Below are 27,614 nucleotides of genomic sequence, written 5' to 3' on the forward strand. Positions count from 1 at the left end.
AAAACCCTCTAATGTAACTGAATTAGGACAATTCTGCAAAGATGAGTGGGCCAAAAATTCCTCCAGGGACGCTGTAAAAGCCTCATTGCACGTTATCGCAAGCGCTTGGTTGCAGTTGTTGCTGCTAAGGGTGGCCCAACCAGTTATTAGGTTTAGGGGGGCAATCACTTTTTCACACAGGGCCATGATGGTTTGGATTTTTTTTCACCTTTAATAATTAACACCTTCATTTACAAATTGCATTTTGTGTTTACTTGTGTTGTCCTTGACTATTGTTTAAATTGGTTTGATGTTCGAAACACTTAAGTGTGACAAACATGCAAAGGAACAGGAAATGAGGAAGGGGGCAAACACTTTTTCACACCACTGTATATATAAAAAAGTAAGGTTAAAATAAGGTTAGCTTAACTTTAGTAAGATATCTTTTGTTTGTAGGACACAATTTTATTTTTTTGTTTTGTATACAGAAACTACATTAAAAGTAACAAAAAAAATGAAATAATAATGATAAAATGTGACTTTTTGGTTTGTTAGAAGGTCTGTTGTACCATAACTCACATGGGTACGAAAATGGGCTTTAAAGCTGTAGTGTGTAGTTTCTGTCTTCCCTATGAGGAATTCTAAGTAATTACAACAGAACTGTCGGCGCATCCATATGATACAAGCCTTCTGTGATCGCGCCCCCCCCCCCCCCCCCATCCCACCCCTGCTCCACGCAGTTGCTAGTAGCCAAGGAGGACACGGAGGATTACAAAAACATGATGGACTCTTCAGAAGAGGTCATTACCTTCACTCGATTTTCTGTGTGCGAAAGTAGCAGGACGACACCAGTTTCTGAACATAGCCATACTGAGAAATACAGAGAGTGTTTTGTGGAGCTGATAGTCTTTTTATCAACTCATTTGGCAATGTTGCATTTATTAATATAAAAAAGTTACGCACTAAAGCTTTAATTATCAGCAGTTCTTCCAAACGAAAATGCGTACAATTAAACTGCACAACCACGAGACAACCATGTCCAATACAATTAGTTTGATGTTTGTATTTTAATCATCTTGCTCCTTCAAAATACCCCTTTCTTCAATAATGGCATCAGATTATGAATATGAAACTGCAAAACTGATATTTTCATGATTGAAGAAAAAGATGAACCTCAGTGTGGTCCCTATTGCTATCTGAAAGATCATTATCTGCCTTAATATTCTAACTGAAGCACATTTAAAGAGCTTTCCCGGACAAGAGGTCACTGAAGGTTGTGCCACTCAACATAAGATAAAGTGATGCGGCATCTCTTATCCAGATTTTCTAAATTTGATCACAACTTTGCATATCAGGCGACATACAGCATTATGCTCTGATGATGTTAGTGATGTTTTCTCTAAAGAAGGCAATAGATCTCTTATATAATAAACTTCACTGCTTGATCAAATTATTGTATTGTATGTATCGGCCAATTTAGATAATCCTCTACAATGTCACTGATGACAGATGTTAATATGCTGTGAAATATCACAACACTTTAAAAACTAATTAAACCTAGGGTGTGGATCTTTGTTGAGATCAATATTCATTTGTCATGTGTCCACTGACAAAGATAAGTGTGACTGCTTGAGTCCAACTGAGATGCTGATCCTCACACCAGAGCTTCTGATTTAGACAAAATGTTATAGGAGAGAAGAAATCATGCTGGATAAGAGGGAATTACTATGGGATGTGTTTCACATGGAAGAAAAAGAAGATGGGAGGGGAGAAAAGAAAAGCCAGGTATCGAGCAGATTTGAAGACAAGGCAGGATATTGTAAATCCACCACCTTTTCCCCAAATCACTTGGGGAGCTGAACTTATCTCAGGTCACTCGCAACTCTGTTATCCATGCAGAACTGCTGAGCGGGCTCTTCCAGTGATCCAGTCCCTTTGACAACTGCTGATGAGATCAACACTGAGTGTATAAAGTATTGGGGAAGTTAGTAACTTCTGGCAAGTAATGAAAGAAGGCGATTATATTTAATACGACTCCCTGCTGCCAACTCATACACAAAATGTAACTCGATATGACCTAATCGCATTATGAAAGCTTTTACATCACATTTTTATGAAAGCTACATATGCTGCTCTCCATCTCTGAGCCAACACTAGTGTAGACATTAGCATCGCCTCAGATTAAAAGCTTTCCAAGATGAGAAGAGACTGTAGGGAGATGCCGATGAAGCTATGTCCCTTTTGGTAGAGTTTGTCCCTCAAACACATGCTTTCTTCTAAATATTAGCAGGGCTCTCAAGTCTCACGCATTCACCGTGAGACACGCGCATTTCAGCCAGCTCACACGCTCGCTTGCCACACCTTGCATTTCTCACGCTGATGAATGCACAAACGCACTGAAAGCGATAACTGACGCGCCTCATTTGATGCTTCTATTGCGCACTGCACGCTTCAGATTAGAATTGCCAATATCACAAAACCAGCAGTATTTAAGAAAAGGTCGCTATTTAGGCAAAGGTGATATACTAACCCTATCAGTGGTTGCATTAGACTTTCGTCGTACAAATTCCGTCATAGGCTATGTGTGCACCGCTGCTGCAGGATCATAAGCGTGATTCACATGATCATTAATATCCTCTGCTCTCGTGTTTCAACGTAAAAGAATAAACAAATAGAAGACTGTAGAGCAGATCTCCGCGGAGCACAAGAGGCCAAGGTCCATGTTAAATATGAAAACCAAGAGACTAGTGGTGATGTTAGCTGAATTTTCGTAGTATTATATATATTAATAATAAGTTGCATGGAATTGTTATGATTTAGTGTCAGATAGATGCTCAAGCTCAAGTTCAGCAATCCACTTCATGTGTACAGTATGTAGCCTGTTGTTCATTGGACTCGTTTGGGGCCAAATTTTATTTTTTGATAAATTTGTATTTTATCTACAAAAAATAATGTATGTATTTTAATGTATGTATGTATGTATGTATGTATTTTGTCTGTAATTTAACCAATTTACCAATTGTTATAATGTCTATTGTTAGTCAGTTAGGAACAATATTAAAATTGAACTGCTAGCAAAACACTTGAGAGAATTAGACGGTGCTGATAAGGTCTAATGATTCTTATTACAAAAGTTCTGATCAGTCAGGAATAGGCGTGCATTGAAATATAAATAGCTATTTACAGATTGCTTGTGCTAAAACACACAAGAAGCCTAATTCTCCTTTACAATAAGTCACAACATTTACAATCAGAAAGGCAAACTCATTAAAATATGCAATAATTAATATATATATATATATATATATATATAATTAAGTTATATAATGAAATAGTGGCAAAAGAATGTGCGATAGGCCACCAAATTTGGGCTTCTATGGCCAAAAAATCCACACATAGATGTAATCTGACTCCAAACATTTCATTAAAACTTGAAAGCTCTTTATTAGCATGTTAACGTCATTGTGAGCACGTTAGCATGCAGCCGTTAGCATTTAGCTTAAAGCACAGCTGTACCCTCAGTCTACAGAGCAGCCAGCATGGCTGTAGATTCATAGTCTTGCTAAAATCCATCTTCAGTTTGGTGATTTAAAAGAGAGAGACATTTGTAGACAAGCGTTGTTGTGACTTCATCTAACATGTTAGTGATATTAAAGGTGCTCTGTGGACTTTTCTTGTAAACAAAGGTTTAGGCATTGTGTGTGTCGTTGACGTCTAACATTTTAAGCAAAACTGTCCCTTCTCAAAAAACATTTGCAAAGATGATAAATATTTTAAATCCTGCATTTTTATGTTTACTTTCACTGCTTTTACTGGTACATTGCTATGCTTAATAACATTAGTGCCACCAAATGCTGAGAATAGTTTGAAACCAATGGCTTTTGAGTAAGCATGCATGCAACAAGAAGCGGGGCTCCACTCGTAAAAACACTGCTCTGTAGCGCTATACTAGTGGTCTCCACATGGTACCTTTGTAATGCATACATGTTTAGATCTGCACCTCCTGTAAATTGCAAAAAGGGCTAAGCAAACAGACTTAACCTGTCCCTGTCCCTAATGAACAAATTTGCGGCATGAAAAAAATGCACCCAGGCAGGGAATCGTTTCAAATTAACAGGAAAGATGATATCATGTCACCGTTACAAGGTCAAGACCATAACATCATTTGTTTTGCAGTGCTTTCCTTCAGCATGAATCACTTCATCCTCCTAGTCTGTACTCTCCTGCTCCGTCCTTCATACACATCCTGTTCGACTGGTGTAATTGCACCATGACAGGACCAATTCCTCATCCCCATCAATCACTCCATTGGAGATATGGGCTTCTTCCTAACATGACTACTCCCACCCTCCCTCCTGCCTTTTCCTCCCTCCCTCACTCCTCCCTTTCCTCCCTGGTCTGCCTCCATGTTTTACGGTTATAGTGATAAATAACAGGTCCAAAGTTCAGCCCCCTATGTCCGAGCCCAGATTTCCTGGCCTGCATCCTCTCGTGTTTGGACCAAAAATACAATGCATTGAGTGATATATTGGCGATGTTGGGTTTGTGACAGGTTTTTGTTATGTTAGAGCTGTTGGGCTGCTTAGGACTTTATTTTCACAGGACAGATGAAGACATAAAAGAGTGCGCCTGCTCTACCAACTGAGCTAACCCGGCCACAGTGCTGTTGGGCTGCCTTTAAGTACTCCCTCTGTGTGATATGTTATGTTTACTTTTTGCTTTGTGGACCACAATTAGGGAATTAATACAAGGGACAATATGAAAGGTAAACCAATTTTAGAAACCGTTCACAATTTGTGTTTGGAAGATCATAACATTGAAAATAATGGAAGAAGGGGAATAATTGTTGCCTGAATATAAAGCCATTTCAGAGCAAAGTATCCTGCACAGCCTTAAGGGAGGTCACTATTTGGACAAACCAGATTCAGTAATCTGGGACACCTCAGATCTGCAGAGGAAAGATAAGAACTCTGTTTAATAGAGCCTTGAAATTTCTAAATAGCTTGTTCTGCTGGACTAAGTGATTAGTTTACACAGCAGCATTGATCAGGTAAATAATCTTTATGCCCTTTTAATTAATATATATTTTTTGCACTGTGACGCTTTTGTTACATGGAGACACAGATCAGTGCTGCGGTAAGTTCACAGGCAGGGTATTCTATTCATAGCAGTATGCACAAATGAGTCACTCTTCATCTGCACCGATACAAAGACTGTTTGTGTTGTGAGATGTTTTTTTTTTTTTTATCAAAAGAACAGAAGTGGAAAGTTTGCATACAGGGCCTGGTGATCGCATCTCACTTGCACAGTTATGGGAAAACTCTGAATTTACAAAACCAAAGCACAAAGCAAAGCAAACTCAAATCTGGGTATTCAGGGAAATTAGGTTCTGCTGTACTCGAGTGAGCAAAAGAAAATGAAATCTGAATCTTAGTGTCCTAGAAGGCCCTCTTTTCAAATCTTAGCCCTGTGTTGAGTTCGCATGTCTCTGTTTTCTGTTTCTTTTCTAAATTAAAATACATGCATGCCACTGTGCTGTAGGTATTTTAAATACTACCAAAGTTGCCCTTGACCAAAGCACTTTCCTCAGAAGTAGAGTTGGTCCCTTGGTGCTGTAATGTGGATGCACATTGCTCTTTAATCGTTAGGATGGGTTAAATGCAAGAGGACAAATCCCCCCACAGGGATGCATAAATAATAACTCGGCCATTAACCCCAACTGTTTCTGTAACCCTAAAAAATATTGTTACTTAAAATTACAACACAAGTTATTGCGGTCATCATCTAAATGAGTCCACTGATACAATTGGCCAACTACCTCGGGTTTGGTGAAGCAAGCCATCTGGACCAGAACATTTAGTCTATAATACCACTTATAAAAACCTGGAAACACTTGATACAGACTCAAAATACCTCAATGGGATTTACTGTATGCTTTATAAGTGTTTTAAAGCATTTTTAGGTTCTAAAAAAGAAAAGATTTAAAGGAACATGCCGACTTATTGGGACTTTAGCTTATTCACTGTAACCCCCAGAGTTAGATAAGTCCATAAGTCCATACATACCCTTCTCATCTCCGTGCGTGTTGTAACTCTGTCTGACGCCCCCAGCGCTAGCTAAGCCTAGCACAGATCCTGGAGGTAACCGGTTCCAACTAGCCTACTGCTCCGAATAAGTGACAAAATAACGCCTGTGTTAACATGTTCCTGTTTACATGTTGTGATTTGTATAGTCACAGGGTGTACAAATAACAAGGTCACTATGCTTTTACTATCTAGTAATTGTTGACTCTATTACTCCAACTCTGAGCGAACTCAACATGCGTTATTTTGTCCCTTATTCGGAGCAGTAGGCTAGTTGGAACCGGTTACCTCCAGGATCTGTGCTAGACTAGGCTAGCGCTGGGGGCGTCAGACAGAGTTACAACACACACGGAGATGAGAAGGGTATGTATTGTCTTATCTAACTCTGGGGGTTATGGTGAATAAGCTAAAGTCCCAATAAGTCGGCGTGTTCCTTTAAAGAACGAAACTGCCCTGCAGCTCCCAGCCACTTCCTTGAGCTTTTCTATAAAACCAACTGTCTCCCATGCAGTGGATGAGACAGTTAAAAATAGGCTAGAATCGCGTCTTCGCCTAAACTTATGCCATCTTTTCACATCCACATTCGCATCATAGATTCTTCGATTGACTTTGTATGTGATCACACCCCTTCTAAGATTCACTTTGCCTTTGGTCTGTATACAAAAATGTAACAATCCGGAGTAATGTACCAAATAAATTCCAACAAGGTCAATGCAAAAGATAACCATAGAAAGGCTAATTGCACATAATTGTATTGTTTTAAATTGTCTTTACATTAAATACAGTATGCCCGCAATGGAGGTCAACATATATAATAAAGTCACTTGATTCGAGCCAGCCAGCTGGATAATCATCGGGGCGTACTGTATATTTAAAAGCAAGTACAGTTGACATTATGGTTAAAGACCGAGGGAGAGGCCGGCTTAGATATTAGACTCTGTGTCCCCACAGACCGTTGGTCCAGAGGCTAGTGCATTTACAGTATGTAACCTTTTTCTCCCCAATTTTGGATTTGTCAACACAAACAAATCAATTTGCCCAAAGATGGAAACAGCAGAGCCAAGGGCACAGTCACTAGATGAACTTTGATACCAGGTCGAAGAACTGGATGAAATCTTCAGGTTATTTCCACTGGATGAGTTTTATTGCTTGAAGGCTTTAAGAAACCGTGGTAAACTGGGTCCTGGCTCTGGGACGAATTGTTCACAAATATTAAGCTCTCTCATATTTCTAGGATTCTACTGGCTTTGTGTTTGAAGGCTGATTTCTGCTTTAAGAGACTTTTTTTATAGGTTCATTTCACATTAAGTGACTCGATATATCTGATTTAAAGTTGCATTAGCTACCGTCTGCCAGTTTTTTTTTTTTTTTTTTTTTTTTTAAATCTCCACATAAAAGCTCTATCACATATCCCCTGTGAAAGAAATCCATGGCATTCTGAAGGCCTGTACGCTGTACACTCAGCAGGGCTGCTTTTTGTGTTGAGAGAAAAAAAAAGATTCACTTCCATGTTCTTTTCAGGCTGTGGCTTTGATAAATGGTAGTGGTCACAAAAACAGCATTCTCACTTGTTCAAGAGAATCAAATTGAAATATGAGAACAACCGTAGTTTGATAGCTGTGGCATTTTCCTTCACACAATTTAACAAAAATGAAACTGTAAAACATCAGCAACAAATGGCCTTTTGGTCAAATTTCCCTTGTCCTCAAATGTAACTTCTAAATGATGCAAAAATAACAGACACAACAAAGAAACAAAAGAAAAGGAAGGACAAAAATCTATTTGCAGAGATATATGTCGGAAATATTGGTGCTATTGTGCTCGATGCCTCCAGCTATAACAGAGAAATCAAGCTTCTGACAAGAGAAAACTAGAAACCACCATCGGGTGCTGCCTTTGTAATCTCACAGCTCATTATGATTTAAATGGAAACACCGGCCACCTAATACAGATGCTATTTTGGTGATGTCAGCCCACATGTCAGCCAAGCATAGGATTATCCTTGTTTTTCCTGTTATGTAGACATAGCTGACCCCTCAGAGGCAGATTTCCTAGCAGTCTTGAATTGGTGGGAGGGCTGAGTGTGTGCTGCATAGGAGGAGGGATGAATCCATATTTTTTCAGCTCTGCTCATCCCATCAACAGCACAGGTGTTTCGTTCCTGACTTTGCCTCCAGTTTTTTTGGCTTTCCCCACATCTGTGGCTTGTGCTCCGTCAGTTCTGAGCCCCCCAGAAGCGAGGCAGTCTGTGTGGCGTTTCTGAACAGGTTAATGGACTTCTAACCCCTCATCACTCATTAGCATGATTAATCAGACAGCAGAGTTACTCCATGATTCCCCTCCCCTCCACTCTTCCTCAGCTCACTCGCTCTCTACCCCTGCCAGATGGTATCGATGCAAAGCTGAGAGCAGAGGAAAATCAAAGGTAGGCTTCAGAGGCTTGAAAACCAAGAAAGCACAGCAGTTATCTCCTGCTGTTCAGATGACACATTTACAGGCGCCATGCACTCCATGGAGAATAACCCCAGGAGAGAGTGCAAATGAGAAAACTCTTCACTGCACTTGGCTACTGTGTTTTACAGTTGTAGAGATACAAGCACTAAATGCACCTGGATATGATTACAACATTAAATTAGTTTCAGTTTTACAAACCTGCTTATATAAATAACTTAAAGTGCCCATATTATGAAAAAATATCACTTTTTATTTTGTGTCGCTGGTGCTTCCACACGCATACAAACTTGGAGAAAAAAAAAACATCCATGCTGTTTTAAGTGAGATACGGGTTTCTGAATGTATCCTGCCTTCAGTCTCCGGGTGAGCTGGTCAAAATCGGCAGGGCTATCTACGTAATCGGCCGAAACATTTGGTGTGTGCTAACCACTTTAGCTAATACCACATCAGCTAGCTGTTTCTCCAACTTCGGTCAGTACAAGGCAGGATTTGCCGGGAGACTTCTTCTAAACAAGGGCGCACTTCCAACTTTGCATCGTATACCTGCAGAACAGGGACATGTAAGTAGTTCCAATACAATTTCTTTTGTAGATTAGGGTGAACTTGTGTGTGTTGTAGCAGTGTTTTGCCATTGAGAATGAGGTGGCTAACCACTAGCAGCGTTAGCTTCTAGCTAGTAGCCCAGTACCTAGCTACTGCCCAAGTGCGACTGCCAACAAAGATAGGATAGAAGTGTGATGCCTCACTCTGTAACTAAAACAGAGAGCTCAACACTCAGCGTGAAAAGAGGAGCTGCAGCAATGTGCAGTACAACACAAATATGGTGTTTTTTTTTTGTTTTTTTTTAATTAAACCATGTAAACCTATTCTGGTACAACCTCAAAATACAATTATAAATCTGAAATGAGCATAATATGGGCACTTTAAAATGTAAAATGTATTCCAAAATAGAAAACATTGCACTTCATTCACGTATTGTACAAATTAGCTACAAGTATCACTGTACACCAACAGTAATATATTCAAGATTCAATACTTTATTGCCATGAAACTTGCTAGGAATTATGCGCAGTGTGCTCATTAAAAAAAACAACAGAAGGCATTCATAGCAGGACTTTCTTTTCATCTGCCCTTGTTTGCTCAACCGTTATTTTTTTTCCCACCTTTGTTGCCACACAATTTTTTGCCAATCTACTGATCTACTTCGCTATCTAGTCCACAATCTGCACTGAACTGTTTATAGACTATATTGACTCTTTACTACATTTCAGCACGTATATAGTCTGTCTATTCTTGTATACTGTGTTATTACTGATCTTCATCACTACCTAGACCACACTTTGCACTAACTGTACTCTGACTCTTTACTACATCCCAGCATTTATACAGACTGTCTATTCTGGCATATTGTATTATTACTGATCTACATCACTACCTAGACCACCATTTGCACTAACTGTATATTGTCTCTTCTCTACATTCAGCATTCATATTACTGCTTACTGTGTTATTACTGATCTACATCACATGATAGACCGCAACTTGCACTAACTGTATTTTGACTCTCCACTACACTTCAGCATTTATCTAGACTGTCTATTCATATACATTGTGTTACAACTAGGGCTGTCAAACGATTACATTTTCTTAATCCCAATTAATCGTTGAATTTCTATAGTTTATCGCGATTAATCGCATGTTTTATCACATGATTAAAATTCTATTATTTTGCATTTCAGAACTGTTTTTAAGTACATATTAACAATGGAAAGCAATTCTTACCAGTGTATCTTGATTGGGAATCAAATGAATGCAAAGAAAATGACTTTATGAACTTGATTTTAAGATTCGTATTTGTTTATTATATATTTAATCTAGTCACACATTTGAATCTAGAGTCAATATTAGGGTTGGGTATTGTTTGGTTTGGATACCGGTGCTAAAGCGGTACTTTTAAAACGGTACCGGTGCCTTAACGGTGCCTGAACCGATACTTTTTAAGAAAGTAAAAAAAAAAAGAAGGGTACTGAACAGTTGGCGACATTAAAGAATGGCTTATTTATTGCTAAGGCCATATGGTCAAAATTAAATGTTTAATAATAAAGGTAATCACTATAACAATAACTTATTTCACTAGTAAATAGCTGTTGAATGACAAAAACAACCACGGTACAATAACCAGTTACGGTATGCAACACTTGAAATGCAGCAATGCATCTGTAACTTATTCTCTTATTGTAAATGATTTTCTTTCCGACTATATGATCTCCCCATAATGCTAACTCTGTAATATAATGGGCAATACAGCACCGTAAAGAAAAGATCTTTACGACAGCAGGTGTGGTAAAAACAGTACCTGTCCAAAGCGGACGCTAGAATCAACACAAACTGAAAGTCACATAAAGCCACATAAAGACATTTTAAACATAAATTGGTGCATAAAAATGCAGGAAATGAAGTCTTTGATGCTCCAGATTTCTTAGGAGAGGACCCCCAGACACCCCACTTAATGTGTCCCCCCAAAGGCCCATCCTAGCCAGGAGAAACCCTAGCTATGCTAACCGCCTGCTGGCTGTAACTACACATTTATCATACAGATGTTAGAGGTGTATTGATCTTCTGATCTAAATCTTGTCAGGAAAGTGAATAATAGTATTTCCCAAAATGTCAAACTCATTTAAGATTTCATAAACATAACAGCATGGCATAGTGAAATGAGTTGTTTACCCTGATTATGTTTTGAAAAATGTCACCTGTCACCTGCAGCTTTTCATCTAACATCTCACCGTGACTCCTTCCTTGGCAAGAATTGAAAACGATATGCTTACCAAAAGTGCAAGAGAATTGTTTTTGTAGACCTTTTCTTAGTGATCAATAGCAGGGTGTGCTAACCTCAGAAACTAATACATTGTGTTTCTTGTGGATGCTTCTCAATAACAGCACCCAGTTGAATGCTTTTAATATGAAGGCGCAGCAGTTTGCATTAGCAGTAACTTTATTCTCTCCTGGCTGGAGAGAGTGATCAATACACAGAGAGGCTTCTACCAATGACTCACGAACAGGCACGTTGAAGTACATGCATGAGTCGTTTCATGTGAGTCCCCCATGCATGTATATGTAATTAGGAATGGCGGACTCCACCATTGGCAATTTAAACTTATATAGAAACCTAATTACTGTATGTTAATATGAGAAAAAGAAATAGGGGAAGTTATAGTATTTGTAGAAAACACTGGGGACACAAAGTCATTGCTGAGAGTTCTTGAACAGCAAATCTTGAGCCGACCTGCACAATTACATTGAAGAATCCGTTATTAGTTCAATCACAGAAATGGCACGCGCATGTACAAAGCCAGGAAAAATCCAAAGCCCTCAGTCAGTGTCATTAGCTGGAAATGTCAAGGTGAGCCACGAATCTGAGGGGTGAGAATTGCAGGGCTGGAGTTAGCCTCTGGAGAGAAGAGGGTGAGATATTTCTGTCTGCTGTCCCCCCATGCACTTCCACTCTGGTTGTGGCAATGAATATAATGATTCAGCAGAGACATGGCAGACTGCCATGGTGTTTTCTCTGAGAGGGAAGTGTTGATGAAAGACTGTGCCAGGTTTTTTTCTTCTTCTTCATTTCTAACACAGTGGTGATGAGTTTATGAAGAAAGCTGATTAAATGTTTCAAAAGGTGGCGGCCATTTGGAAACAACTGCAGATAAACTCTTAGGGAACATTGAAATTACACCTTGACTCAAGGCCTTTCTCTGTTCCCAAGCCTTAAATGCATGACTTCATCTAGCATTCAATCCTTTTGGTTCTCATCGTCGTTGTGTTTGGGGAGCACAAGCTTACGGAGCACAGAGAAATGAGAAAATGACTTTCAGCTGCAGCTCTGTCAGACCTCCTCCAGAGTCCCAGAGGTATTCTCATTTCAGATTCAAAGACAAAATAATTAGAGGCCGTTTTGTTCAGGGTAGTCATTTAAATCAGATCAAAGTATGCAGGGGCACAGTAGCTCTCCAAGATGTAGCGTCCATGCATTTACTGAAGTTTTGTATAGTTTATTTAGACTTTCCACAGAAGTCACCATAGACGTTTTGAGAACCGACAATGCTCCTGTGACCACAGTCATTTTCTTTATCTCCCCTTAAGCCTCTCTTTACAATTTTATCTTGAACGAAGCTTTCAGAAGAAGCAGTGAATGTTGGATAACTTTTGAGTGCAATACATCTAGTTTTTTGAAAATGAATCACTGTGCTTACTAGCCGCCAGCTGGTAGATGATGATCTTAGTAACTAGGACAAATGTGTTTTATTAATATCTGATGGGCTTTTAGAAATACAGTAGATTAAGCCAGGAATTAACATGAAAAAGAACCATACGATCCCTTTCAATCTATATCAGATTTCCAAGGTGCATTCATGATGTTCACATCTGCCACTTGGTGATTATTACTATTTTTCATCCCTTGAACAATGTCACAGGTCAGACTTACTGGAAAAAAAACTATTTGAAATGAATCTCAGATGAATACAACACATTGGAAATACTGATCTTATCTTATTTGCCCTGCAGGTATTAACTTTAGGATCCACGGGATAACTGTATTTGCTGATGTAGTTAAGTCCTCTAAACCAGCCCTGTCAGCTGAGCTCAAAGACCCCTAAATTGACACCAATCAGTTATTGTATGAATAGATTATAAACTGGATGTTATTTAATACTATTAATACTAAAGTGGATATTATTTCAATATTTTTTTATACAATTGTCAGTGTTCACTTTGATCACGTTTGCTGTTCTGCTTGGAAAAACTGGACATTTCAACCATTTATTCATAACTTTTAGTTAACATTTTCAAATGTTTAGTCATTATGTAACTATTTCAATTGTGTATCGATGAAATGTAGCTAACTATTTCAACTAGTCATTTTTAGCTTATCTGTTTATCCATTACATATAGTTACCTATTATAGTTTGTTTATAGATAGTTAATAGTTAGCTAGTAGTTTAGTTAGTTAATGAGTCTGTTAGCTAATAGTTAATTAAGTTAGTTACATGTTAGGTAATAGTTAGTTAATAGTTTTGTAACGGTTAGTAGGACGTTGATTAGTAATTATCTGTTAGCTAGTTAATAGTTAGTCAGTTTGTTAATAGTTAATAGTTATTAAATAGTTGGTTATTAGTAGTCTGTGCAGCTTCAAGTTTATAATGACCGTGCTCTGCTGTCGACATGCTGCGGCAGATGTGGCACGTTTGTGCTCCGTGTATTTCTGTCGTAGTTTCGGTTTCCCACCTCCGATGTAGAGCAGCGTACAGCCACGTCCCTAAACTTTGTCTCATTCAGAGACCAGAGTCTCAAACGGGGCTCTGTGTCTGTCAAGAGGTCTGAGATCTACCGTATCAGCAGAGCAATCACGTAATGCACAGCAGACTGTGGTGCAGGTAGATTATTTTCTGAAATGTAGTGACTTTATTCTTGTAATACCCTATTATCACTTTATTTTTCTCAAAATATCACGACTCCTCCAAATCACCGAGAGCACAGATGGGCTATATTTTGAATGTGCACAAAGTTTTGAACATGAGCAGTAATCTTGCTCAAACATCTGACATATTACAGTCCAGGGCTTTATTAATCCATTACAATGAACAATGTATCATTGAGGTGAATAACTGTCATTTAAGGAGGTTACTTCCTCAACAAAAGACGCAAAAGAGGAGGGAAGAGTAAATGATGCTAGGCTACATGTGTGCTGACTCAGATATAATTAGAAAAGTCGATCAACAGGAGAATAAATAGATACAGAATATAATACAGAATGCCTGAGAGTCTTACTGTAATATATTCCATTATGTTTTTATATTTGGATTGTAATCTATGTTTCCCTTTACATAAAGATATTTCCAGCATACATTGATTCAGAAAAAGGTAAATAGGTGCATACAAATTCACCACAACGCAGGAAATGAAATGTTTAATGCTCAAGATTTGCTGCTCAGTTTTTTTTCTTTTTTAAAGAGACACTCACAAAGATGAAATCATAATTCGAACCCTGAACCTAGGGTCTTTTCGTGAATGTACCCGAGTCAAACTTTCTTTTAAAAGCATATTTAGGACAGAATCGCCACTTTTAAGATTTACCGTATTCTCATTTTTCGGTCAAATGGCCTTTTGAATGGGAGTGCTAGGGGCACTTTTATGCTAGCCTCAAAATAGCTATTTTTAAAACACTAAGAAGGCTCGACACAACATGAAACTTTGCTTTAAGTATCGCCAGGGGCTCTACACCTTAACGAAAGCATTGACAACATTGTTTGTGTACCCAGAGTTTACTAAAAAGAAAGGTTTTGAGCAACTCACGTTAGCAGTTGTTGTTTACACTATCCGCCATTTTCCCAGTCAAAAATAGGCGATCTCCGAATGCGAATGAACGGACTCCATAGGAGGAAATGTCATTCTTATATGAGGCTCCTTTTTCAACTACAAGGTCAATATTGAGTTTCACTAACGACAAAACAACGAATTATCCGTGCATTTATATGGAACTAAGCTTTAGGAGCTTTCCATCTTTACTCTCCTCCCTCGACTATTTTTGACTGGCTCGATAGAAGGCGACCGGAAGAACAACAGCTACAGTAAGTTGCTCAAAACCTTTCTTTTTAGTAAACTCTGGGTACACAAACAATGTTCTCAATGCTTTCGTTAAGGTGTAGAGACCCTGGTCATACTTCGAGCAAAGTTTCATGTTGTGTCGAGCCTTCTTAGTATTTTAAAAATAGCTATTTTGAGGCTAGCATAGAAGTGCCCCTAGCACTCCCATTCCAAAGGCCATTTGACCGAAAAACGAAAATACGGTAAATCTTAAAAGTGGCGATTCCGTCCTAAATATGCTTTTAAACGAAAGTTTAGTTTAGTTTAGTTTTAACTATTAGTACTGGGTAAATCATGAATAGTTAACTGTCAGTTAGTTAATAGTTAACAATTTTAACTGTTAATTAATCTTAGCACACTATTTTACTAGGGGTGCACGATTCAGAAAATGTCACGATTCGATATAGATTTTTAGGCTCACGTTTCGATTCAAAATCGATTTTCGATTCAAAAACGATTCTCAGTATGTAAATGTAGTTACTTTTCCCATGTGATTGCAGTAGACATACAATTTAAAAGAAAAGAAACACAACAAATTAAATGTAGTTTGATATTACTTTATATGTCTTCATACAAAAATAAAAACTTTTGCAACTAAAAACTGCAAAGTGCCAAGCTTTGGCCAGCTTTCAAATACATTTAATTCAAGTATAAAATAAAACTTTTAAATAAAAAGAGCTTTTCGGTGAGAGTTGGGTGGGAGTTTAGAGCATTGAAAGAGAGTTTTGGTTGATTGGCATGTTAGGTCCTTTAGGTTGTTGTTCGTCCACGTCTTTAATGTTAATCTCTGGGTGATGGCGTACCATGGGAGTTCTCAAGTTTGTGGTGTTTCCAAAATACTTAACTTTTGCTTTGCAAAGCCTGCATATAGCACGATTCCTATCAAGTTCCATCTTCCCTATTGACGTTATAAAAGCCGAAATGTGCCCAAACTCTCGCCTTCACTGAGGATGGAGCAGGTTGAATAATTCTTTCTGTGAGGTTTGTCATTATTTGCGCCGACTAAACTACTTCTGCTGCACTCGTTCTTCTTTTAACTATAACAAGTGCCCAGGCGTCAGTGTGAATTCGACGCAGCGCCATCTATGGGAATGGCGAGCTAAACTCATTTCAGGACAATAGTATACACGGCATCACAAAACTAATTATTTTTTTTCTATGAATCAGTTGAATCGGTAGAGCTTGAATTGCAATACGAATGTGAATCGATTTTTTTGCACACCTTCTCTTCTTGCTTCACACACTCAAATTCATAACACGTTTTACAACTGACTCAGGTTGATCAGCATCTTACTGAGTAAACATCAGCATCACACTAATTTGGCCGTTTATTTTCCTCCTTAACACAAACATTTTTTTGTTGAGTTAACTAGTTAAACATTCCGTGTACCCTGGAAACTGCAGAAGTACTGCCTTATCGGGTGATTATTCTCTGTATGTTCGTCAGTGCCAGCGTCCCCTTTGACATTGTACATGTCATTGATACATTGTGATTATAAAAATATAGATTCTAGCCGTTTTCTCTAACTCTTCTGTGGTAATTTCTGTGGTTTGTTAAGGGCCTGTATCTGCAGCGGTGAAAGGTCAGCTGCATACGCCTCACCTACTTCTATAAATTCATATATACATTCAGAAACATTCATAGTTGATGAAACACTTGGCTATCTAAGATACATGGTCTGCTTTGGAGTGTGTGATCATCTATGTTTAAACACTATAATTGCCTGTCAGAGGATTCTGAAGCTGAGGAGTTAATTACTTTCTGTGCGTGTGTGTGTGTGTGTGTGTGTGTGTGTGTGTGTGTGTGTGTGTGTGTGTGTGAGCGAGAGAGAGAGGGGAGTGTTGACATAGCTGACAGGTGAGTGACAGGTTGCTGGAGTTTGCAGCAGATGGCGTGAGGCGTTGTGTGTCATGAGTGGGAACATTTAATGAAAATGAGAATGTTAAATGTAATACTATAGTCTTAGAATGTCAAATTTGCTTTTTGAAGTATTTTTAAACAACAAATCAGTGTATAGATTTGTCAAGCTCGAACCTCTAAAGCTCAGACGCTATTAATAGTATAGTGATGGCACTGTTCCTATATGTCCATCACAACAATTAAACTGATCATTTCTGAAATGCAGCGTAACTAAATGAGATGTGTACCACACCGTAGATGTGTCATCCATGTATCTGTACTCCAGCAGCCTTTGATGTACCTTTGAAACAAACTTCAAAGCGCCGGGACCAGTGCTGGTTCATACTGATGTCTTATAGAGGGTGCGCTCTATAGCAGAAGATATGAAGCCTTTCACTGTGGGACTGAATAAGCAACTGCAGGGCAGCATCGGTCACAGAGTTAAAAGGAGGGTACACTTTTAACAAATGACCCATGTGCTGAAATAAGTGAAAAATAACTCTGGCAGCGTTTGGCCTTATTTGTGTTCAAGGTTACAGGATACTGTGAATCTGTCCCACTTAAACACAGGCAGGGAGGCACACTCATAGTGATGTGATACACACACACACACACACACACACACACACACACACACACACACACACACACACGCACAGTGGGGGCAAGTTTGTCTTTGCCATCCAAAAACATGACCGCTCCAAAAATGATTAATGTGAGTGGTTTTTTTGGTTGGTCTACCACATAAAGCAACTAAAGGTTGTCGAAGTTGGTCTGATTGGAAAGATTTTTTTTAGACCAAACCACCACAGAAGGGTTTTCGTCCACCCATGGTCAGGGGTTTTCCCCCACCCATGGCTGGTTTTCATTATTTTGCACGGAATTGGGATGACAGTAATAGTTTTAAATGACAAATGTATACTATTTACCATGTGTGAATCTGGGTAAAATTTCAAGTATCTTCACTAAATGTGAAAACGCCATAAAACTATGTGGTTAAAAGAATAGTGAGTGGGAAATACGCTTCAGCTATTCACTTTCTTTCTGAGAGTTTAGTGAGCTTTTAGAGTTGCTTTTTGGTACCTTTAGAAGGTTGCGGCAGCTAGCAGTAGCTTCACATTTGCTATACAAACAGGAGAGTGGTATCACTATTCTCATTTAACTCTTGGCAAGAAGGCAAATAAGTGGATTTCCCAAACTATAAGTTAAAAGAAATTAGTACTGACTGTTAGCAGGAGTCAGGGCATGAATGGTGTCAAAGTCCAACACATTCTCACTACCAGCACTTAAAAAAGCGACGCTTGGTCAGGTGACTTTGGCATTTGTTAGTGACAAATTTGGACGGGATTGGATGGGACTCTTGGCGTCACTTTTTGATGCTCTGGCTCGGGACTCTTGGCGTCACTTTCTGACGCTCTAGGTCGGGACGTACGTTTATCTGACATGAGGCACAAGAAAGGGACAGTTAGGTTTTGGAAAAGATCATGGGTGGGGTTACAAAATGGACACTTCAATGACACGTGGGACAAGAATGGGACACTAACCCCGGTCTCCTGGGTGGAAGTCCTGTGTTGTTTGACCCATCCATCACTCCAACCAACCTCCTTATGCAGATTTTCTGTCTTTCCCACTAGTTGCTACCGTTGTCGCTCTCAATACTACGTCATCTTACAGAGCCACGGTTGACTACTGTTCTGCCAGGTGCGTTCCATACCGATGCTAAAGGGGGATGTTTGCGTTGGTATCTGACGCTAAGAGCCACTGACCATTATTAGTACCAATATTAGTAGGGCTGCAACTAACGATTATTTTAATAATCGATTAATCTGTCGATTATTTTTTCGATTAATCGATGAATCGGATAAAAAAAACAAAAAAGCATTAATTTACGTCAACTCAATACATACTTACATACATACTTGTTGTTTTAGTTAATAGCTGTGTAAAGGTAAGTAACCCAAAGAGCAGATACAGACAACACACAGACACACACACACACACACACACACGTTCACTTGAAGCTTATTCATTAAATTATTACCATCATTGTAGTAAGTGCTAGTTAAGTTCATTTGTACACCACATTTAAACACAGCTTAAGATGACCAAGTGCTATAAAATAACTTTAAAATGAAATTAAAAAGTACAACACACACAAATATATTTGTCAACAATAACTGATATGGGACAAAGCAGAATATATACATGACAATAGATTGAAAAATGAATGGGCCAAAAAAGGCGAGTGAATAAAATAGTCTTGCAAATTATACCACCCCTGCTTTACTACTGTTATTAACGAGCTAACGCTAGCTTGTCATGCTTGTCAAGCTGGATAACGAGTAAATACCTTCTTATATATACTGTCTATGGTAAATACTACACCAGCACCAGAAGAGCTACTGGAGGGATGTTACGTTCCTCACTTCAAAACAGAACAAAAGTAGGATTCTGTAGTGACTTTACCCTGCTGTTGAACTCCCTTCCGCCTCATCAAGGAATCCAACATGTTTACGTTTTAGGTGCCGAATCATCACCGTGGTGCGCCCGTGCCATGCCATGTCGCTTGTGCTTATCTTGCAATTAACACGTTTTTTGATTTATTTAGTGTGAAACGCTCCCACACCTTGGATGACTTAGGTCGTTCGTTCAGAACAACGTTACGGGTCTCTCCGGTCTCTCTCCGTATTTCAACCCGGTCTCACGGCAGTTCGTATAAATGTCACGTTATTTTTAATCTATTGATACGTGTTCATGGGGTTTTTCTCGTGGTGGCCAGCACGAAATACCCTATGGGAAAAAGACGCCTCACACGCCGGGAGACGGCCGAAAAGGACGCCTCATATGCTGGGAGGCAGCTGCAAGGCGGCTGCGAGGCCGCTGGGGCGGCTGGGGATGCAACTACAGGGCTGGGCTGCATATTTCCTCTACCCCCGCTCTGCTCTTTTTTCTTTTATTTCGCTCTCAATTCTCAACTCAATTTATTTTTTTTATCTCCACGACTGAGACTGAGAATGAAATTCGTTGCCAACTTTTTTAATAATCGAATTTTATCGATGTTATCGGTCCGTTGTTGCAGCCCTAAATATTAGTATTATATGAGTTGGGAGTGAGAACGGGTTGCGATATCACATGCTTTATACGCCCAACCATCTGCCTTGATGTCCAAGAGGAACAACAGTATAACAACGCTATTTTTGCCTTTGATACCAAGTATTTGTACGACTACAAGAAGTCGCTTGTCAGGGAAACATTTTTTGGTGATGTTTGTCCGGGGGATAAGACACTGGGAGAAGATAGATGTAAAGTCCACAGACAGAGGTACCCAATTCCCTTTTTGTTCTCTTTAAATGACACTTTTTTTGCAGCTTTGTAATCACAGCGTGTCAGTTCAAATGCCACCTAGCTCTGGAACCACTCAGAGCCCTGATGGAGAGCTTTTATTTTGTAATGTCTGCAGCATCACATTTCTTTTGTGCTGAGTATCACTTCAGCGGCTCTATGCCTGAAAATATACGTTGAAGAATGACTGCATGAGTCACAAAATTGATCGAGTATTAAGCCAAACAGCTCAGATGATGTTTGAATGAGTCTGTGTACTTGCCACGCTGGAAAAAAGCCATCTACAGGGCAGGATCAACCACTGAGATCCCTTGCTGATATTAAGTAAACAGAGGCTTGTGTGAGCAAGGATGAAAGGGTAGTAAATGATGATTCCAGCTGCAACAGTGTAATGGTTGTGTGATCACGAACAATGCATTTCAGCGGCTTCAACTTTTAAGGTCTGCTTTCTTTGCCTCCTGCGGCATGGAATGGACACGATGGGAGGAGGCACGCAAAGCTTTTCAGTGACAGGATGTTGAATGCAGTCAGTAAAAATGACAAGTGTAAAGACGAGAAAGTAAATAGTGTCATGCAAATTCTTTCCCATTTTCATAATATATATACGTCTTGTCTGGTAGCATAGTCAGCAGCACTCACGGTATGACAAAAGTGATTAGAGCCAAGTTGCCTGGATCCACTTTGTTCTAAGTAGAGCCACTGTTGGCAGCTGTCTGAGGTGATGCAACCACGCCTCCGGGGAGAAACACAGACCGGCTTATTTATAAAAGCTAAAGGGAAAGATGAAAGGACAAAGGGAGCTTGAGTGACCTGTTTGGAGAAGGAGGTTCAAAGTCAAAGCGAAGTCATCTGATCTTTACGGGGACAAGGGTAAGATAATGAGCACTGAGAATAGCCCTTGAGAGGGAATCATAGAGAGTTCAATTAGGCTTCCTTGCCGTTGCTTCTGGCTCAGTCTGACTGCGACGTGTGCCAGGATGAAATGTCTGGAGTTTTTCTAATGACAAGAGCCCACTTGGAGCGCCCTCATCACCCCCATCGCCATGAAAGCAATAAGAGGAGCATGCTGCTTAACTGCTGATATTAAAGCCCACCGTGGAATAGCTTGCTAATTGTATTCATTTTGTTTTTGCTGATTTGAGCTCCTTAATGAGGGTTGTCTTTTCTAGTTCTCAGTGAGGTTTGAAGGTTGGGAGTGTCGTTTTCTTTTATTTGTTTCATTTTTCTCTTAATGTGTGGCATAGAAGTCTAGTGATTCAGTGCTACACAAATAAACAACTGGGAAATGATAAAATAATGGCCGGTTTAGCCCCAGTAATTGCAGTAATAACCCTCTTTGTATTCTGGTCAGTTGAAAATGGTCATTGGAAAGTATTCATAGCTAGACCTCTCTCTGCAAAACTAACACATTTAATGGAATATACCTCCGTTAAAAAAGGTTTCCCTCTCATCCACTGTTGTTCGGTAAATATAGATTGTGTGATAAGTATAATTCAAAGTCACATCACCATCTGCTGCACATACGTTACAATTTATGCTCTGTCGTCTGTATCAGAGACATCACTGATAAACAGCATCTCAACTCAGGGCACTGAAGTGGCAACGCAATAATGTTTTCCTTATACCAGGCTTCTGGAGGGCTTTGGTGCTCTGGTTGTGGTGGTGGGTCGTGTTGTTGTGGGGTTTGATGTTATTTGTTATTTGACTAAAAACTATGCATTTTCACATCATTTTAGATTATCTCTAAAATATTTGTGCAAAAGAAAAAAGTTTTTTTTTTTTACATTACTCTCAGATATTATCAAGAAAAAAAAGTGACACAAATTGTGTGCCATAAAAAATAATAATCCCAAAATAGCATTGGTTGAACAAGACTTACAGTGAAGAGATTTGAACTGCGATTTGCTCATCCTCCTAAAAGTTAGGGTGAAGCCACTAACTAGCTGTATGGGATGGATATGGTCATGATTTTATTTATTATCCCATATCGGCCCGGTTCGTTATTAATACGCTTACCGGTTATTTTTAATTACTAGAATATTGTTTTGTTTTTTTGATCATTTTTTAAAACAATAAATACATTCAGGACAGGATTAGAATTGTTTTGAATTTAAATATAACTAAATATTCTTTCTAGAGCAGCAACAGTAAAGTTTACAACAGCAAAGCCACTACATACACTCAATGCTATCTCACTATTCCTGACATCAAAATACCGAGGGAAGTTTAGAAAGAATTAAGTACACAGACATCAGTCAGTATCAGTCCTTCCTCCTGTCCTCGGTCGTCCTCCCTGTGCTGCTGCTGTGATTCACTGCTGTGATGTGCCTGCAGGGAACACTTGTAGAGAGAGGAGGGGCTGGTTTGGTTTTGTGCGCAACTCGAGTAAAAAGTTACCTTCACATGGTTCACTGGCTCCACCGTGGCCTCTCTGCTGACCGCACTGCTGTGCGTGTGTGTGTGTGTGTGTGTGTGTGTGTGTGTGTGTGTGTGTTTGTGTCAGAATGCATAAACATGTGATTATTTATGCCTTAGTTGTTTTCCAATAAGTCTCCATTGAAAGCCATGTAAATGAAGCAAAGTTGCACTTTTGGATCCGTTCCATTGCCTGCAAGGAAGTAAGCATCCAATGGCCTCTACCTGTTTGTTTGTGTGTGTGTGTGTGTGTGTGTGTGTGTGTGTTTGTTTTTTTTTCATTTCAAGTGTTATAGGGAAAACCCTGGAGAAACATTCAATTTGTATGGGACAATCCGTATTGACCCACGCTCTGAAGCAACCACCCAGTGCAAGCCTGTGGTCAGGTGGCTGTGAAGCTGTAAACGGAACAAATTGTTTTTCCTACTGTTTCACTGCATGTGTTCCCCGTCCTACTTTAACATTACAAACATTATGAAGTAAACAGTTGTTTAGATAAATAACTTAAATGTTACTGAGTGTCCATGGCGGTGGCATTTAAATCAATAAGCATACACATTCAGACGTTCAGAAGCTCCTACGGCAGCTGGAGTTCTTGATATAGAAGTGTGTGTTTAAATAAACAAATGAATAGCTCCCACACTGCAGGGCTCCGATATCCATTTGTTTATTGCACCGAGGTGACATTTTGAGCACAGTGGCTCTTCATCAGACGTCTGATATAGTGAGCAAGCTATTTATTATCTATTTCATCCAGTTTGTTAGATGATTTGCTCACCTTCGGCTCGTCACCTGCCGTCTTTGGTTTGGCGTGCATTGTCCTACTTGCATTTGCTCTTTAAAACTACAAGCCAGTCCAATGACATTAGAACTCACATTTTATTTTGTAAATATTGATAGGACAAAGTTAGTTTGATTTAGGCAAGGAAGCTTCATTATATAGGACGTTTTTTAACACAGAGGTAATTCACAGTGCTTTAAATGAGCAAATAAAATCATTAGAATGACACGTACAACCAGTACCATCTGTTACCTTCAGGGAAGAGAAACGAGCCATGTCCACCTTTGTGCCAGCATCCATCAGACTGTTGAACAAACAATAACCATCCAGATCCAGACTTCAACCTTTTCTCCCTACCCACCCCTCTACTCCTACCCTTAGGGTTTTCTTTCAGTATTTTAGTATTTAGCATTTATTTATTCTCTGGTATGATTAATACGGACTATGTATTGTTGTGTTTGAATGTGCCTGACCAAAAAAGTAGTTCCCTCACGGGAAAAATAAAGTTCTTTTGATTTGACTTAAAAACAATAAGCACTTAAAGGTGCAATATGTAATACTGACAGCTAGTGTTTAAAATAGTTACTGCAGTACAAATTCAGTTTGTTTGTTTGTTTTTTATTAAATTGGGCGTAACGTGCAATAAACCGATCAGCTCACTTAACCCAGCTCACATTTGGGTTAAGTGTCATCAGCACATGTAGTTCAACATCACATCTCCTTAAGTCCTCTAATATTTACTCATTTATGTCATCAACACATCCATGATTCATGGAAATGTGTAAAACAAGGTCATATTTTTCCTTGTATTTATGTATGGTTTGCAAAAATGGGAACTGCTGGATCCGTGAGATGAGAGAAGCAAAGTGTATGCGCGGTGTGCACACTCTACATTACGGCCAAACATGCGCCCTTAAAATAGCATCTGAATAACGCGCCACTGACTTTAGACAATAGCACAAGGCAAAATAGCACTAGGGAACGTTTGCGCCGGAACACACCTCCTCTTTTTGCTGAACCGCCCTCAGGAGCGCAAGTTCATTCCCTAATTTAAAATAAGTGAGTCTGTGGAGGGAAAAGTCCGCTGTGCGTCGGGTGCAAAATAGGAATGATACATGCGTCAGTGTACAAAGTCAATTGCGCTGGGTGCAAGATAGGGCCCTAAATACAGCGATTAATCTTCATAACAGCTGGTGTTGGCTGCAAATTCATAGCTATAATTTTTTCTCATGAAGTCATTAACAAAAAGTATATTCTCACTGTGGGGTCAAAGTCACTGAAATTGATTCGGGGGCAGAGGAGCACGCGGTGTGGTCAGACACCATCATTTATCAATTTTAAATTCTATTTTGCAGCAGTGCCCCTGAGATTAGCGGAGATGTTAAGGAAGTGGCACGGCTTCTGACTGCACTGCACTCTATGCTGTGACGAGAGGCTTGACTGTGGATAAGTCTGCTTTTACAGTGGATTGGATTTTGGTAAAAAGAGGAAGAAAAAAAAACCACGTTTGTGGTTTTCAAAATGATTTTCCAATATGTTTTTCAAGCCCATTCATTTGATTTTGTTTTCTGATTTTGTATGAGCATGTTTATGTGTGGAGAGGGAGCAGTACATGAGCAGACATGCATGAATTGACAACTACCTGTTTGCGTTTCATGGCACAAGGCGATTGATTTTGTCAGCTCAACAGAAGCACATGAACCGTTCCTGCGCTCATAATCAGCCATGACATTACAGCTCAGTAGCTCACATAATGGAGGTCTCTCCTGATCACACTTTAAATATTCATGTGCTGCCGGTGTAATTCACACACTGCAACAGCTATTGCCTTGTTTCCTCTGTAGGACTGACTTCAGCTCTGGATTGCGATGTTGTACGCCACAAACCTTTTTCTCGGGTGTTTTGTTTACAGCTCCCTGCAACAGTTCACCCCAAGTCACTTGGCTGGAAAGAACAGCAAATTAAATGTTCACAAAGTTGAAAGAAATAACTTACATTTACAGCATTTGACTTGGGTTCAAACGGGGACACAACTTGTTGAGCACTGCTTGTCTAAATATGTGGGTTTCTGGTGTTATATCAAGTCATTACAGTTTGTTTTTTTCAGCTCATGATTTCTTTGGGAATTGGGCTTAGCATTGCTCAAAGCAAAAAAAGAAATACTCCTTTACATGTGCATTAATGTGCATGCAATGCATTCATAGGTAATCAGATCATATTGTTGTTGATCATTGGGCACAGCATAAGCACATGAAATCCAAGCTGAAATGTACCTCAGATCCAACCTAAGCTGACATACTTTATACATGACAATATGTGGTTTATGAAAGAATGAGAAAGTATTCTGCATAATACATACACTCACACATACACAGTTGCCAGTTTATTAGGTACACCTAGCTAAAACTATTGCAGCCTAAAAGAACAGTCCTGCAATACATCCTTCAAATAATGCTGGTAAAATAGATAAATATATAGTTCATTTTCTACCTACATAAAAAAAAGAAATCAACAGCAAAATCTCTTTCCAGAATCAGTGTTCCAATTACTTTGGATTATCCAGAGACTTGGTTGTAATCCGTTTTCAGAGGGACTAGTTTTTCTTAGTAGAAAGTATTTCCACTGTAAGCATTTATCTCTATTGTATTTGTATTCAGCAGAAATCAAGATGGATCTGAGCAAGAAAACGCTGAACGATCTGCATGGCAGAATACCACTCAAGGTCAGTGAGGAAATATGCTTATTGCATAATTTGGGGGAGCTCTCCCTTTGATCACATGGCGTAGATACAGAACAGACACAAGCAACATTAGCTTTCCGTAAGTGTCCTGCATAGCTTTGCCTCGCCTGCTCATGATTCAAGCAAAGTCACTTCCGTGAAACTTATATTATTCATAATAAAGACAAAAGACTGATCATTGTTGAATTACAACAAAAGCATTTCCAGGGAGTCGGTGAACCGTGCTGTTTGAAAAGTGCTCTGTGGGTTTGATGAATAAAAATCCCATCCGCTCAACGTCAGTTACAGAGTGACAAATGAACTGTTTGATCTGCAACAGACTGATGCTTGGCTTGCATACAGTGATAACAATACGCTTTGAAACTCCATCAGTGAGATGGGCCTACTCACTGCTGTCACATATCCCAACACACACACACACACACACACACACACACACACACACACACACACACACACACACACACACACACACACACACACAGTGTACTGTAGCATATGCTTTTTTGACAATTATAGAACTAATACCACATTTCCATAATGCAGAGGGGATGGGAACAGTGAAAAATGTTAAATACATAAAACATGGCAGCTGGGAAAACAGTGACCTGTGGAGGGCATTGTACAGATCAGGTAGCCGAGAATAAGCTCATGACTTTTTCATGCAACACTTTAAACAAGGTAATAAACATGCTGAACTCGGTGCCATGGACAGTGTGTCAGCATGCGTGGCCTTGAGGCAAAAAGTGGTGGCTTCAAAATATGTTGTAGATTAAATCTGCATCCATTTAACATTGTAGCATGCCAGAAAGAAGAAGAAAGTAATATGTATTTGTCAAGCTCCGTACAAAGCCTGCTTTGGAAGTTTGATCTGCATTTCAATCAGGCAAACAAATCTCCCCATTTAGTCAGATGCTGCGCTCCTGCCTCGTGGTGCTAAGCTCAAGCAAAAAGATGAAAGGCGAGGAAAACACTGACAACGCTGCGAGGCTCATTCTGTATGTGTGAGGACCAAGTTTGACTCAGCAGTAGAAACTGCAGCAGCATTACAGTAAGTAGTAAACAGTAGTTCTGTGGTTAATAGGTAACAGTGGGCTTGAGGGACGCCCCGGCCATGAGCTTTGGCCCTTTTTCAACCCTGGACGGGGTCTTCATCTGCTGGGTTTGGGCCATAGACCAAATTAGCTGCCACGGAAATGGCCCCTAGTGACTGCAGCGCCTCCTCCTCGCCACAGTCCCTCCATCGTCATGAAAAATAAAACAGATACAACACCCCCG

The sequence above is a fragment of the Sander vitreus genome, chromosome 22 (genome assembly GCF_031162955.1).
Source record: "Sander vitreus isolate 19-12246 chromosome 22, sanVit1, whole genome shotgun sequence".
In the NCBI taxonomy this organism is placed as follows: domain Eukaryota; kingdom Metazoa; phylum Chordata; class Actinopteri; order Perciformes; family Percidae; genus Sander; species Sander vitreus.